General features: G+C 48.8%; 1 protein-coding gene across 4 annotated transcripts in view; it reads left to right on the plus strand.

The window, feature by feature from the left end:
- The first annotated feature begins 3,245 nt into the window (after positions 1-3,245).
- PRRC2B (proline rich coiled-coil 2B) overlaps positions 3,246-13,242 on the plus strand; it is a 127,167-nt gene continuing 117,170 nt past the window's right edge. The window contains exons 1-2 of one of the 4 annotated variants that reach the window (XM_054500087.2): positions 3,246-3,317; positions 8,805-8,991. The gene's annotated coding sequence lies outside the window, so the exon portion shown is untranslated. The remainder of the gene's footprint in view (positions 3,318-8,804; positions 8,992-13,242) is intronic. The other 3 variants (XM_063649963.1, XM_063649961.1, XM_054500088.2) reach the window with 3 other exon arrangements.

Raw genomic sequence — 13,242 nt, forward strand, 5'->3', positions numbered from 1 at the left:
TGCACCTGGCCAATGGATCCATTTCTAAAATCTCTTAATAAATTTTACAAAAACTCACCATGGTATAAATGTGCCATCATTCTTTGCCTGACCAAGTTCCTGTGTGTCACCTTGGTGATGTGGTGCAGCACAACAGAAAGCAGAAGGTCTGTGATCAGCTGCATAGGGGTTCACATCCTGGCTCAGTCAGTTACTTGCTGGGAAAATTACTTCTCTAGTCCTGTTTCCTCATTTTGAGATGGAAGTCCATTTTGAGATGGAGTCTCGCTCTGTCACCCAGGCTGGAGTGCAATGGTGTGATCTTGGCTTACTGCAACCTCCGCTTCCCAGGTTCAATAGATTCTCCTGCCTCAGCCTCCCAAGTCGCAGGGATTACAGGCACGTGCCACCACGCCCTGGACAGTTTCCTCATTTCTTAAGTGGGGCAATAAGGCCGGGCACAGTGGCTCATGCCTGTAATCCTAACACTTTGGGAGGCCGAGGCAGATGGATCACTTGAGGTCAGGAATTCAAGACCAGCCTTGCCAACATGGTGAAACCTTGCCTCTACTAAAAATGCAAAAATTAGCCGGGCATGGTGGCAGGCACCTGTAATCCCTGCTATTCGGGATGCTGAGGCAACAGAATCACTGGAACCTGGGAGGTGGAGGTTGCAGTGAGCTGAGATCGCACCACTGCACTCCATCCTGGGCAACAGTGAGATCCTGTCTCAAAAAAATAAATAAATAAATAAAAACAAAGTGGGGTAATAATAGTACCTACTGCAGAGGGTTGTCGTAAGGATTTAATGAACTGATGCATGTAAAGCACCTGCACAGGTCTGGGACGTAAACTCAGGGTGCACTGGCTGTTTCTGTAGTATGAGTTACTATTCATGTTTCAGCATGCATGCCCCTTACTGGTTCTGAAGAACACAATGGTCTTTGGTTACCAAGATACAAGTAAACAATTCAAGATTACTTTTGGGTGTTCCTATACTGATGAACAATCCTGTGTGTTTTTATCTCCCTAGAAAATTTTAATGATCTGGAATGCTCTTAATGACCTAATTTGGGGCTGGGCATTCATACCTGTAATCCCAGCACTTTGGGAGGCTGAGGTGGGAGGATTGCTTGAGCTTAGGAGTTTGACACCAGTCTGGGCAACATAGTGAGAGCCCAGTCTCTACAAAACATTTTTTTTTTCCTTTTTTTTTTTTTTTTTTTGAGACAGAATCTCTGTCTGTCGCCCAGGCTGGAGTGCAGTGGCGCGATCTTGGCTCGCTGCAAGCTCCGCCTCCTGGGTTCACACCGTTCTCCTGCCTCAGCCTCCCGAGTAGCTGGGATTACAGGCACCCGTCACCACGCCCAGCTAATTTTTTCTATTTTTAGTAGAGACGGGGTTTCACCGTGTTAGCCAGGATGGTCTCGATCTCCTGACCTCGTGATCCCCCCGCCTCGGCCTCCCAAAGTGCTGGGATTACAGGCGTGAGCCACCGTGCCCGGCTGGGAGTATTTTCAAAACAACTCTAAAGCAGAATGCTGTTCAAGTCACCTAATTTCTGCCTCATATGGTGTCTCTTTATATGCATAAGCCTCACTATTTCCCTAGGTCCCTTGGAGATACTATCACGAAGGTGACTGACTGATGGAGTTCATCTTTTGGTATCATTATATACTTCCGGTGGCATGTTACCCTTGTTCAACAAGCCCAAGGGGCACTGCGTGCAGGGATTTTCACTAGACAGGATCGCGTCAGCTTATTAAATAGAAACAAGTGGCATCAGAAGTAAGATCTACCATTATCATTTCCTGTTTTTCTGATAACATGGAAATTTTGCCCAGTTTTCAGGCTGTTGCCATTCTTGCCACTGCCTAGCTTTATCACACTAGAAAGTACAGCGTGGCTGAGAACTCGAATAAACCTTCCAAAAATCTTCTCTCAGAAAGTGAACCGGATCTCTCCCGGGCCTCATACACCTCACAGATAACAAATCTTCATCCAGAAAAACGTTTAGCTTTTTGTCGTGATGAATTTCTTGCGAGTCTTCCATTTAACTTCTTCCACAACTTCACGACGATCTTTGCAGGTAAGCTCATTCCCACAGAGGTTCCTTCTCCTACAGAGAATTATGTCGAAGACAGGGAGTTTTTGGTTTTTTTTTCCCCCCACAGATAAAAAACTACAGAAATGAGAGGACATGCACCAATTTCTGCTGGTCACAGTTCTGGATCCTTCTCCTTTGACCAAATGTCCTCAATTCCCCCAGTTGACTCTGGAGATGGGTTTGTAAACCGAGAGACCTCGCTGTCAGCAATTAGCTTCCCCTTCACCCCGCCAAGACGGAGTCTCACTCTGTCGCCTAGGCTGGAGTGCAGTAGTGCAATCTCGGCTCACTGCAACCTCCGCCTCCCGGATTAAGCAATTCTCCTGCCTCAGCCTCCTGAGTAGCTGGGTTTACAGGCGTGCACCACCACGCCCGGCTAATTTTTGTATTTTTAGTAGAGACGAGGCTTCACCATGTAGGCCAGGCTGGTCTCGAACTCCTGACCTCGTGGTCCACCGGCCTCGGCCTCCCAAAGTGTGGGGTTACAGGCGTGAACCACCGCGCCCAGCCTTTAGCAATTAGCTTTTTGACTTTTTTTCTTCCGGTTCCTTTGCTCATAAACCTCTACAAGCGGATCACTTGTTCTGCCGCAGAAGCGCCACCTGCCACGACAGACTCAAGTTTGTGTGCTGCCGCTGATGGGTTGTGTCCATTTGCTTTCGGAGAAGTCTCCAAGTCTAGGTTCCGAATTCGGCTGCAAGCTGGGGACCTTACTGGGGGTCCTGTGCACAGACCACGGCGTCTGGCTTCCTCTCAATCTCCCCAGCCAAAGCTCCTGTCAGCATCTTGGACAGTCTTTCCCGGGGCAGCGGCCACCACCCCGCTTCGGCTGGCCCTCCGCCCTCGAGCCGGACTGTCGCTGTCCCGGACCGCCTCGCACTACCCAACACATGCAGCGCGGCTGCGGGCGCCGGGACCCTGCGGGAGTCAACTGCTAGCATCTCAGCCCAGCCGACGCGAAAGCTGGTCAAAACCCAAGGCGGTATCTCGGCCAATCGGAGCTGGCCAATGGATGAGAGGCAGCTACTTCACTCAATCATGTCCTTCCGACGGCCCGCAGCTCTCCCAATCGCAAAACGATGCAGTCAAAGTCGCTCCCGGAAGATGCGTGGAAGGCGGGGAATAGGGAGGGGGTGTGGCCACAGGCCCCGCCTTCCGCGCTGGGCCGCCGCGATTCTGGGCGTGCGTGAGGGAGGGTGGGTGCTGAAGGCGGAGGCAGCACCCATGCCAGGTGAGCCGTCGTTTCTTTGCGTGGATCTTTTAGGATCGCTCGTCTAGGCCGGGCGTGGTGGCTCACGCCTGTAATCCCAGCACTTTGGGAGGCCGAGGGGGGCGGATCGTAAGGTCAGGAGATCGAGACCATCCTGGCTAACACGGTGAAACCCCGTCTCTACTAAAAATACAAAAGATTAGCAGGGCGTGGTGGCGGGCGCCTGTAGTCCCAGCTACTCGGGAGGCTGAGGCAGGAGAATGGCGTGAACCCGGGAGGCGGAGCTTGCAGTGAGCCGAGATCGCGCCACTGCACTCCAGCCTGGGCGACAGAGAGACTACGTCTCAAAAAAAAAAAGATCGCTTGTCTACAAACAAAAGGTAATGTTTGAGGTAATGGATATTTCAGTCACCCTGATTCGTTCATTACACATTGTATGCATGTATCAAAATAACACATGTACCCCCCAAATAAGAGGTATATCAATTTTAAAAATACCAGAGAAAATCACGCGTCCACACTTGTTAGTGTGGTTAAAACTAAACACACTGTGCATACTGTGGCTGGGTGCGGTGGCGCCCAGCGGAGACTCTGTCTCAAAAAAAAAAAAAACTAAACACACTGCACTGATTCACTTATCCAAGAGTTGCAGGTGACGCCTTCTGTTTATGTTTATCTGTATTCTAAAAAAAGAAAAAAGTCAGAATGATATTAAATTTTGCTAACACGTATTACACAGATTGAACGCCACTCGGCATCAGTCTGTATAATGCATATTGTATAAAGTTTAAACTCGCTCTTTTTTTTTTTTTTTTTTAGACAGAATCTCACTCCATCCCTCAGGCTGGAGTGCAGTGGCGCGATCTTGGCTCACTGCAACCTCCGCCTCCTGGGTTCAAGCGATTCTCCTGCCCCATCCTCCCAAGTAGCTAGGACTACAGGCACACGCCACTATGCTCAGCTAATTTTTGTATTTTTAGTAGAGACGGGTTTTCTCCATGTTGGCCAGGCTCGTCTCGAATTCCTGACCTCAGGTGATCTGCCCATCTTGGCCTCCCAAACTGCTGGAATTACAGGCGTGAGCCACCATGCCCAGCCGATTTTTTTTTTTTAAGATTACAGATAAATGTAAATAGAAGGATCATATTTCCCACACACATCCCAGAGAACCAGCTTGCACCCTCCCCAGGGTACCACTGCCTCTCTTAGGAGACTCTGCCCCACAACACTTCACTTCATTGTTTGTAGAGAGGCAGAAGCTGGGCAATTAATGTGTAGGTAGACTGGAGACAGACTACCCAGGTTTGAGTCCTGTCCCTTCCATACATGTGCTGAGTGACTTCAAGTCACATAACTTTTCTGTGCAATTTCTTCATCTTCAAAATAAGGGCACTAGCCGGGTGCTGTGGCTCATGCCTGTAATCCCAGCACTTTGGGAGGCCAAAGCGGGTGGATCACAAGGTCAGGAGTTTGAGAGCAGCCTGACCAACATGGTGAAACCCCGTCTCTACTAAAAATAAAAATTAGACAGGCATGGTGGCGTGTACCTGTAATCCCAGCTACTCGGGAGGCTAAGGCAAGAGAATTGCTTGAATCCGGGAGGCGGAGGTTGCAGTGAGCCGAGATTGCGTCACAGCACTCCAGCCTGGGTGACAGAGCAAGACTCTGTCTCAAAAAATAAATAAATAAATAAATAAGGGCATTAACAGTAGCTGTCTGGCAGGGTTTTTGTGAGGATTGAATGAGTTATTATGAAGGTGCTTAGAATAGTGCCTAATCCATAATCTGCACTTAATAAATGATGCTGTTGAGGGAATGGATGTTGTCTGAGAGCAGGTAGGAGCTCGCAGTGTTATCTGTCTTTATTTCATTGTCTGCTACAGGCTTTGGGGTCGGAAGGATCTTGTTCCACATTGGTTCTCCAAGCATGCACCTTTTACCTTATAAAATTTACTTAAACTTTCTGAGACTCAGTTTCCTCCTCTGTAAATGAGAACTGATGTTAAGGGTGAAATTCGGCTGGGCGCGGTAGCTCAGGTCTGTAATCCCAGCACTTTGGGCGGCTGAGGCGGGGCGGATCACCCGAGGTGTTCAAGACCAGCCTGAGGTCAGGAGTTCAAGACCAGCCTGGCCAATGTGGTGAAACCCTGTCTCTACTAAAAATACAGAAATTAGCCGGGCATAGTGGCGAGTGCCTGTAATCCCAGCTACCTGGGAGGCTGAGGCAGGATAATCACTTGAACCCAGGAGGCAGAGGTTGCAGTGAGCTGAGATCTCACCACTGCACTCTAGCCTGAGCAACAGAGTAAGACTCTGTCTCAAAAAAAAAAAAAGGCCAGGCATGGTGGTGGTGGCTGACGTCTGTAATCCCAGCACTCTGGAAGGCTGAGGCAGGTGGATCATCACCTGAGGTCAGGTGTTCAAGACCAGCCTGACCAACATGGTGAAACCCCGTCTCTACTAAAAATACAAAAAATTAGCCAGGTATGGTGGCACGCATCTGTAATCCCAGCTAATCGGGAGGCTGAGGCAGGAGAATTGCTTGAACCTGGGTGGTGGAGGTTGCAGTGAGCGGAGATTGCGCCAATGCACTCCAGCCTGGGTGACAGAGCAAGACTCCATCTCAAAAAAAAAAAAAAGGACGAAATGATAACATGCATGTAGCATGCTTAGCATGGTGCCAGACATGTAGTGTAGAGTCTCAGTAAACGGTAGCTGTGACAGAGACTACTGGGTGTTCAGCAATCCTCATTTACTTTTCCCCCAGGGCACACCACTGGACTACAATTCCCAGCCCCCTGTGTAGTTAGATGGGGCCATAAGACAGGTATGGATGATGGAATGAGGCCAGAGTGATGGGCATGCTTCCCGGCCTGTGTTTCCTTGTTAACACAACTGGAAGTGGGAGTGGAACCAGGAGGTGACGTTTCCAGAGTCTTTACAGCACCACTTGGAACAGAGCAAAACCTACTTGGGACTGCTGTGTGGGAGAGAAATAAAAAAATAAACTTTTGTGCTGGTGCCTATAATCCCAGCTACTCAGGAGCCTGACACGGGAAGATCACTTGAGGCCACGAGTTTGAGACCGGTCTGGGGAACACAGTGAGACTCCCATCTCTAAAATCATTTAAAAATTAGCCAGGCATGGTGCTATGCACCTGTAATCCCAGGTACTCGAGACACTGAGGCAGGAGGATAGCTTGAGCGCAGGAGTTTGAGGCTGCAGTGAGCTGTGATGGCACCACTGTACTCCAGCCTGGGTGACACAGCAAGACCCGGTCCCTTGAAAAAATAAATAAAAAAACTTTGTTGTGATGCACCACTCAAATGCTGGGGTTCTCTGTCGGTAGCCAACCTGACTAATACATAACCTTTTCTATTATTACTGTACTATTAATTTTTTTTGTTTTTGAGGCGGAGTCTCGCTTTGTCACCAGGCTGGACTGCAGTGGCGCATTCGGGGCTCACTGCAACCTCCACCTCCCAGGTTCAAGTGATTCTTCTGCTTCACTTGTATCTGGGATACAAGTAGCTGGGATTACTGGCACACGCCACCATGCCCAGCTAATTTTTGTATTTTTAGTAGAGACGGGGTTTCATCCTGTTGGCCAGGATGGTCTCAGGATCCGCCCGCCTCGGCCTCCCAAGGTGTTGGGTTTACAGGCGTGAGCCACTGCACCCGGCCTATACTATTAATTTTTTTTTTATACCTCCACAATTGTAGTTTTGGAGGATATGGTCTTTTGTGATGGCATTTTATTTAATTTTTCCTTTTTCTTGTGTGTGTGTGTGTGTGTGTGTGTGTGTGTGTGTGTGATGGCATTTAAATGTGTGCATTCCTCTCCTCAATAGAATTGTAAGCCCCTCTTTGAGTTCTGTTTCTGCACCCCAACCCCAGCCCTGGGATCCACATCCACAGTGCCCAGGTCCTGGGACAATGCCTATGGAATGACAAGAGGGTTTAGTGTCCAAGGGGAGGTGCAATGATTGTTTTCTTCTTTGTTGCATTTCATTCTGCCTCTTTCTCCTCTCCTCTCTGTTTTGTTTATTTGTTTGTTTTGTTCTGAGACAAGGTCTTGCCCTCTCGCCCAGGCTAGAGTGCAGTGGCACACACATGGCTCCCTGCAGCCTCAATTTCTTGGGCTGAAGTGATCCTCCTGCCTCAGCCTCCTGAGTAGTTGGGACCACAGGCATTCATCACCACACCTGGCTAATTTTAAAATTTTTTGTAGAGATGGCATTTCCCTCTGTTGCCCAGGCTAATCTTGAACCCCTGGGCCCAAGCGATCTTCCTACCTTGGCCTTTCAAAGCGCTGGGATGGCCGGGCATGGTGGCTTACCCTTGTGATCCCAGCACTTTGGGAGGCTGAGGCAGGTGGATCATGAGATCAGGAGTTTGAGACCAGTCTGACCAACATGGTGAAACCCTGTCTCTACTAAAAATTCAAAAATTAGTGAGGCGTGGTGGTACCCACCTGTAATCCCAGCTACTCGGGAGGCTGAGGCAGGAGAATCGCTTGAACCCAGGAGGCGGAGGTTGTGGTGAGCTGAGATCGCGCCACTGCACTCCAGCCTGAGCAACAGAGTGAGACTCTGTCTCAAACAAACAGAAAAAACAAAGCGCTGGGGCTGGCACGGTGGCTCACACCTGTAATCCCAGCACTTTGGGAGGCTGAGTCAGGTGGATCACCTGAGGTCGGGAGTTTGAGACCAGCCTGACCAACATGGAGAAACTCCGTCTCAACTAAAAATACAAAATTAGCTGGGCGTGGTGGCACATGCCTGTAATCCCAGCTACTCGGGAGGCTGAGGCAGGAGAATTGCTTGACTCCAGGAGGCGGAGGTTGCAGTGAGCCAAGATCGCACCATTGCACTCCAGCCTGGATGACCGAGTGAGACTCCATCTAAAAAAAAAAACAAAAAACAGTTGCTGGGATCACGGGCCTGAGCCACCACACTTGGCCTCTCCTCTCCCTTTCTTTCTTCTTTTTTTTTTTTTGAGAAAGAATCTCACCCTGTTGCCCTGGTTGGAGTGCAGTGGTGCGATCTCGGCTCACCGCAACTTCTGTCTCCTGGGTTTAAGCGATTCTCCTGCCTCAGTCTCCTGAGTAGCTGGGATTATAGGCGCTCGCCACCACACCTGGCTAATTTTTGTATTTTTAGTAGAGACAAGGTTTCACCATGTAGGCCAGGATGGTCTTGAACTCCTGACCTCAGGTGATCCACCCCCTTCAGCTTCCCAAAGTGCTGGGATTACAGGCATGAGCCACCGTGCCCAGCCACACCTGGCTAATTTTTGTACTTTTTGTAGAGACAGGGTTTCACCATGTTGGCCAGGCTGGTCTTGAACTCCTGACCTCAGGTGATCCACCTGCCTTAGCCTCCCAGTGTTGGGATTACAGGCGTGAGCCACTGCGCCTGGCCTCTCCTCTCCTTTTCATGGAATCATTTGTTTATTCCTTTATTCACTGACTTAGCAAGTATTTATTGAGCTCTTCTCTGTCCCAGGCACTGTGTGAAACTCAAGGATATAGTGGTGAACAAGAAATGCTGTCCTTGTCCAGAGGATTTGATAATCTGATGAGCAAGTAAGACAAATAGATGTTGACCCATTAGCTCCGTGAACGCCATGCCTGGCTTGTACGTCATGGCGTCCCTGGTCCTCGTGTTGAACAAGTGAGGAGGAAACTACCAGGTAAGAAGGCTGGTACTGGCCGGGCGTGGTGTCTCATGCCTGTAATCCCAGCACTTTGGGAGGCCAAGGCAGGCGGATCACCTGAGGTTTGGAGTTCGAGATCAGCCTGGCCAACATGGTGAAACCCCATCTCTACTAAAAATACAAAAATTAGCCAGGCGTGGTGGCACACACCTGTAATCTCAGCTTGTCGGGAGGCTGAGGCAGGAGAATTGCTGGAACCAGGGAGGTGGAGGTTGCAGTGAGCCGAGATTGCGCCATTCCATTCCAGCCTGAGCAACAGAGCTAGACTCCATCTCCAAAAAAAAAAAAAAAAAAAAAGAAGGCTGGTACCATGATGGCAGTTTGGAGGTAGACACCCACAGGGAAGGGTTCTTAAAGGAGGATGTCCAAGATGAGTCCTGAGGGTTGAGTAGGATTCACCTGTGCCAAGGAGGCTGTGTGGGAATGGGAAGAGTTTCTTCCAGGCAGAAGAGGGTACCAAGGCCTGGAGCTGGGGGAAAGCTGAGTGTCTAGAAAGGGAGGAGGTGAGAGATAACATCTGGAGAGGCAAGTAGAAGGCGGATTGTATTCCAGAATGCCAAGGAGCTCTGCCGGAGGCATTAATGAAGACCTGGCACAACTGGTAGCTGGTATTTCACTAGTTAACTTCTCCTCTGAAAAGAATGGGAGAGAGCACAGGAGTGTTCAGCTCACCCTCCCAGGGCTGGGATGGAGGCTGAGCGCCTGGGAAAAGCTGCTGCTCACAGCCCTTGGGGAACTTTTGCAGGTGGGGACCTGACCTGTGGGGACATAGTCCAAGGAAGCCCAATTATCTCATTATTCTTGGTGCATTTTAGATTCCACACCTGGGCCCCAATGGCGTGTCATTCCCCCTCTGGCTATGGTCCTCCTCTGGGAGGCTAGAGACCTGTGGCATAGGAGCACCCCCTGCCTTTGTGAGCACGGGCCTGCCAGCATTTTTTTTTTTTTTTTTTTTGAGACAGAGTTTCACTCTTGTCGTCCAGGCTGGAATGCAATGGTGCAATCTCCGCTCACCGCAACCTCCGCCTCTCGGGTTCAAGCAATTCTCCTGCCTCCGCCTCCTGAGTAGCTGGGATTGCAGGTGCTGGCTACCATGACTGGCTAAGTTTTATATTTTTAGTAGAGATGAGGTTTCACCATGTAGGCCAGGCTGGTCTCAAACTCCTGACCTCAGGTGATCTGCCCGGCTCAGCCTTCCAAAGTGCTGGGATTACAGGTGTAAGCCACCATGTCCAGCCCTTTTTTGGTATTTTTAGTAGGGACGGGGTATCACCATGTTGGCCAGGCTGGTTTCAAACTCCCAACCTCAAGTGATCCACCCACCTTGGCCTCCCAAAGTGCTGTGATTACAGGCGTGAGCCACTGTCCCCAGCCTAAATAAAAAAAAAATTTCAGTAGAGATAGGCTCTCACATGCTCGCTTCGGCAGCACATATACTAAAATTGGACATAGGCTCTCACTATGTTGCCCAGGCTGGTCTTGAACTCTTTCCTTCAAGGAGTCCTCCACCTTGGCCTCCCAAAGTGCTAGGATTACAGGGGTGAGCCGCTGAGCCCAACCTTGAATATTTTTAATGGTGTGTGGTAAAATATACATACAATTTACCATTTTAACCACTTTAATGTGTCCACTTCAGTGACATTTAATACATTCACAGTGTTGTGCAGGCATTACCTCTCCCTAGTTCCAGAATTGTTTTATCATCCCAAAAGGAAACTCGATATGAATTAAGCAGTCGCTCCCCATCCCTGCTTCTCAGTCTCCGGCAATCAGTGATCTGCTTTTTGTCTCTGTGGATTTGCCTATTCTGGGCATTTTGGGTGTTTTTGTTTTTGTTTTTGTTTTTTTAATTGAGATAGAGTCTACTCTGTTGCCCAGGCTGAAGTGCAGTGGTGTGATTTTTGGCCCACTGCAAACTGCCTCCCGTATTCAAGTGATTCTCCTGCGTCAGCCTCCTGAGTAGCTGGGACTACAGGTGCCTGCCACCACACCCGGCTAATTTTTGTATTTTTAGTAGAGATGAGGTTTCCCATGTTGGCCAGGCTGGTCTTGAACTCCTGACCTCAAGTGATCTGCCCACCTTGGCCTTCCAACGTGCTGGGATTACAGGTATAAGCTACTGTGCCTGACCTTTTTTAAAAATTATTTTTGCAACCTAACTCAGGATGGACATTTCGTACAAAGGGAATCATGCAATACCTGGCCTTCTGTGTTCGGCTTCTTTCCCTTAGCATAACGCCTTTGAGCTTCATCCATGTGGTACCATGTGTCAGCACTTCTTTCCTTGTGTCTATCCATTCATCAGCTGATGGAATTTGGGATTGTTTCTGCCTTTGGCTATTGTGAATAATGCTGATATGAACATTTGTGTATACTTTTTTGTTAGAACATCTGTTTTCCATGTGTTGGGGTATATATCCAGGAGTAGAATTTCTGGGTCATATGAGAATTCTGTGTTTAACTCTGAGAAACCACTAAACTCTTTTCCACAGCAGCTGCACCATTTTACATTTCCACCAACAATGTATGAATGTTCCAGTATCTCCATATCTTTGTCAACACTTGTTATTTTCCATTTTTTTGGATGATGGCCATGCTAGTGGGTACAAAGTTGTATCTCATAGTGGTTTTGATTTGCATTTCCCTGCTGGCTGGTGATATTGAGCATCTTTTCATGTGCTCATTGGCCGTGTGTATATCTTCTTTGAAGAAATACCTATTGAAGTCCTTGGTCCATTTTTTTTTTTTTTTTTTTTTTTTGGAGACGGAGTCTCGCTCTGTCACCCAGGCTGGAGTGCAGTGGTGCGATCTCAGCTCACTACAACCTCCAGGCGGGTTTTACAACCTCCTGGGTTTAAGCAATTCTCCTGCCTCAGCCTCCTGAGTAGCTGGGATTACAGGCATGTGCCACCATGCCTGGCTAATTTGTGTATTTTTAGTAGAGACAGGGTTTCACCATGTTGGCCAGGCTGGCGTTTAACTCCTGACCTCGTGATCCACCCGCCTCAGCCTCCCAAAGTGCTGGGATTACAGGTGTCAGCCACCGCACCTGGTCAGCCTTTTTTTTTTCAATGGGTTGTTTGCCTTTTTGTTCTTGAGTTGTAAGAGTTATTTATATATATATATAATTATTATTATTTTTTTTTGAGATGGAATCTCGCTCTGTAGCCCAGGCTGGAGTGCAGTGGTGCAATCTTGGCTCACTGCAACCTCCGCCTCCTGGGTTTGAGCAATTCTCCTGCCCCAGCCTCCCAAGCAGCTGGGACTACAGGCGTGCGTCACGACGCCCAGCTAATTTTGTGGATTGCTTGAGCCCAGGAGTTGGAGGCTGCAGTGAGCTGTGATCACGCCACTGCACTCCAGCCTGGGTGACAGAGTGAGATTTTCTCTAAAACATAAATAAAAATCTTAATGAAAGAGTTCTTAGGCTGGGTGCGGTGGCTCACACCTGTAATCTCAGCACTTTGGGAGGCCGAGGTGGGCAGATCACCTGAGGTCAGGATTTCGAGACCAGCCTGGGCAACATGGTGAAACCTTATCTCTACTAAAAATACAAAAAATTAGCCGGGCGTGGTGGTGCATGCCTGTAATCCCAGCTTCTTGGGAGGCTGAGGCAGGAGAATCCCTTGAACCCAGGAGGTGGAGGTTGCAGTGAGCTGAGATTGCGCCATTGCACTCCAGCCTGCAAAAGAGAGCAAAAACTCCGCCTCAAAAAAGAAAAAAAAAAAAGTCCAGGCGCGGTGGCTCATGCCTGTAATCCCAGCACTTTGGAGGCTGAGGTGGGCGAATTACAAGGTCGGGAGTTTGAGACAAGCCTGGCCAACATGGTGAAATCCCATCTCTACTAAAAATACAAAAAATTAGCTGGGCATGGTGGCAGGTGCCTGTAATCCCGGCTACTCGGAAGGCTGAGGCAGGAGAACCGCTTGAACCTAGGAGGCAGAAGTTGCAGTGAGCTGAGATCACACTACTGCACTCCAGCCCGGGTGACAGTGTGAGATTCTGTCTCCAAAAAAAAAAAAAAAAAAGAGTGATTTGTATATTCTGGGTACTAGACCCTTCTCAGACATATGGTGTACACATATTTTCTCCCACTCTGTGGGTCGTTGTCTCACTTTTTTGACATCAGGTTAGATTTTGAGATCTATTTCTCCAGGGCCTACACTTCTAAGATACCGGCCTACGCTACATAGGGCAAGACTTGATTACTAAGTTCTGCTGCCAATG

This window comes from Pongo pygmaeus, chromosome 13 (genome assembly GCF_028885625.2).
Source record: "Pongo pygmaeus isolate AG05252 chromosome 13, NHGRI_mPonPyg2-v2.0_pri, whole genome shotgun sequence".
Taxonomy (NCBI): domain Eukaryota; kingdom Metazoa; phylum Chordata; class Mammalia; order Primates; family Hominidae; genus Pongo; species Pongo pygmaeus.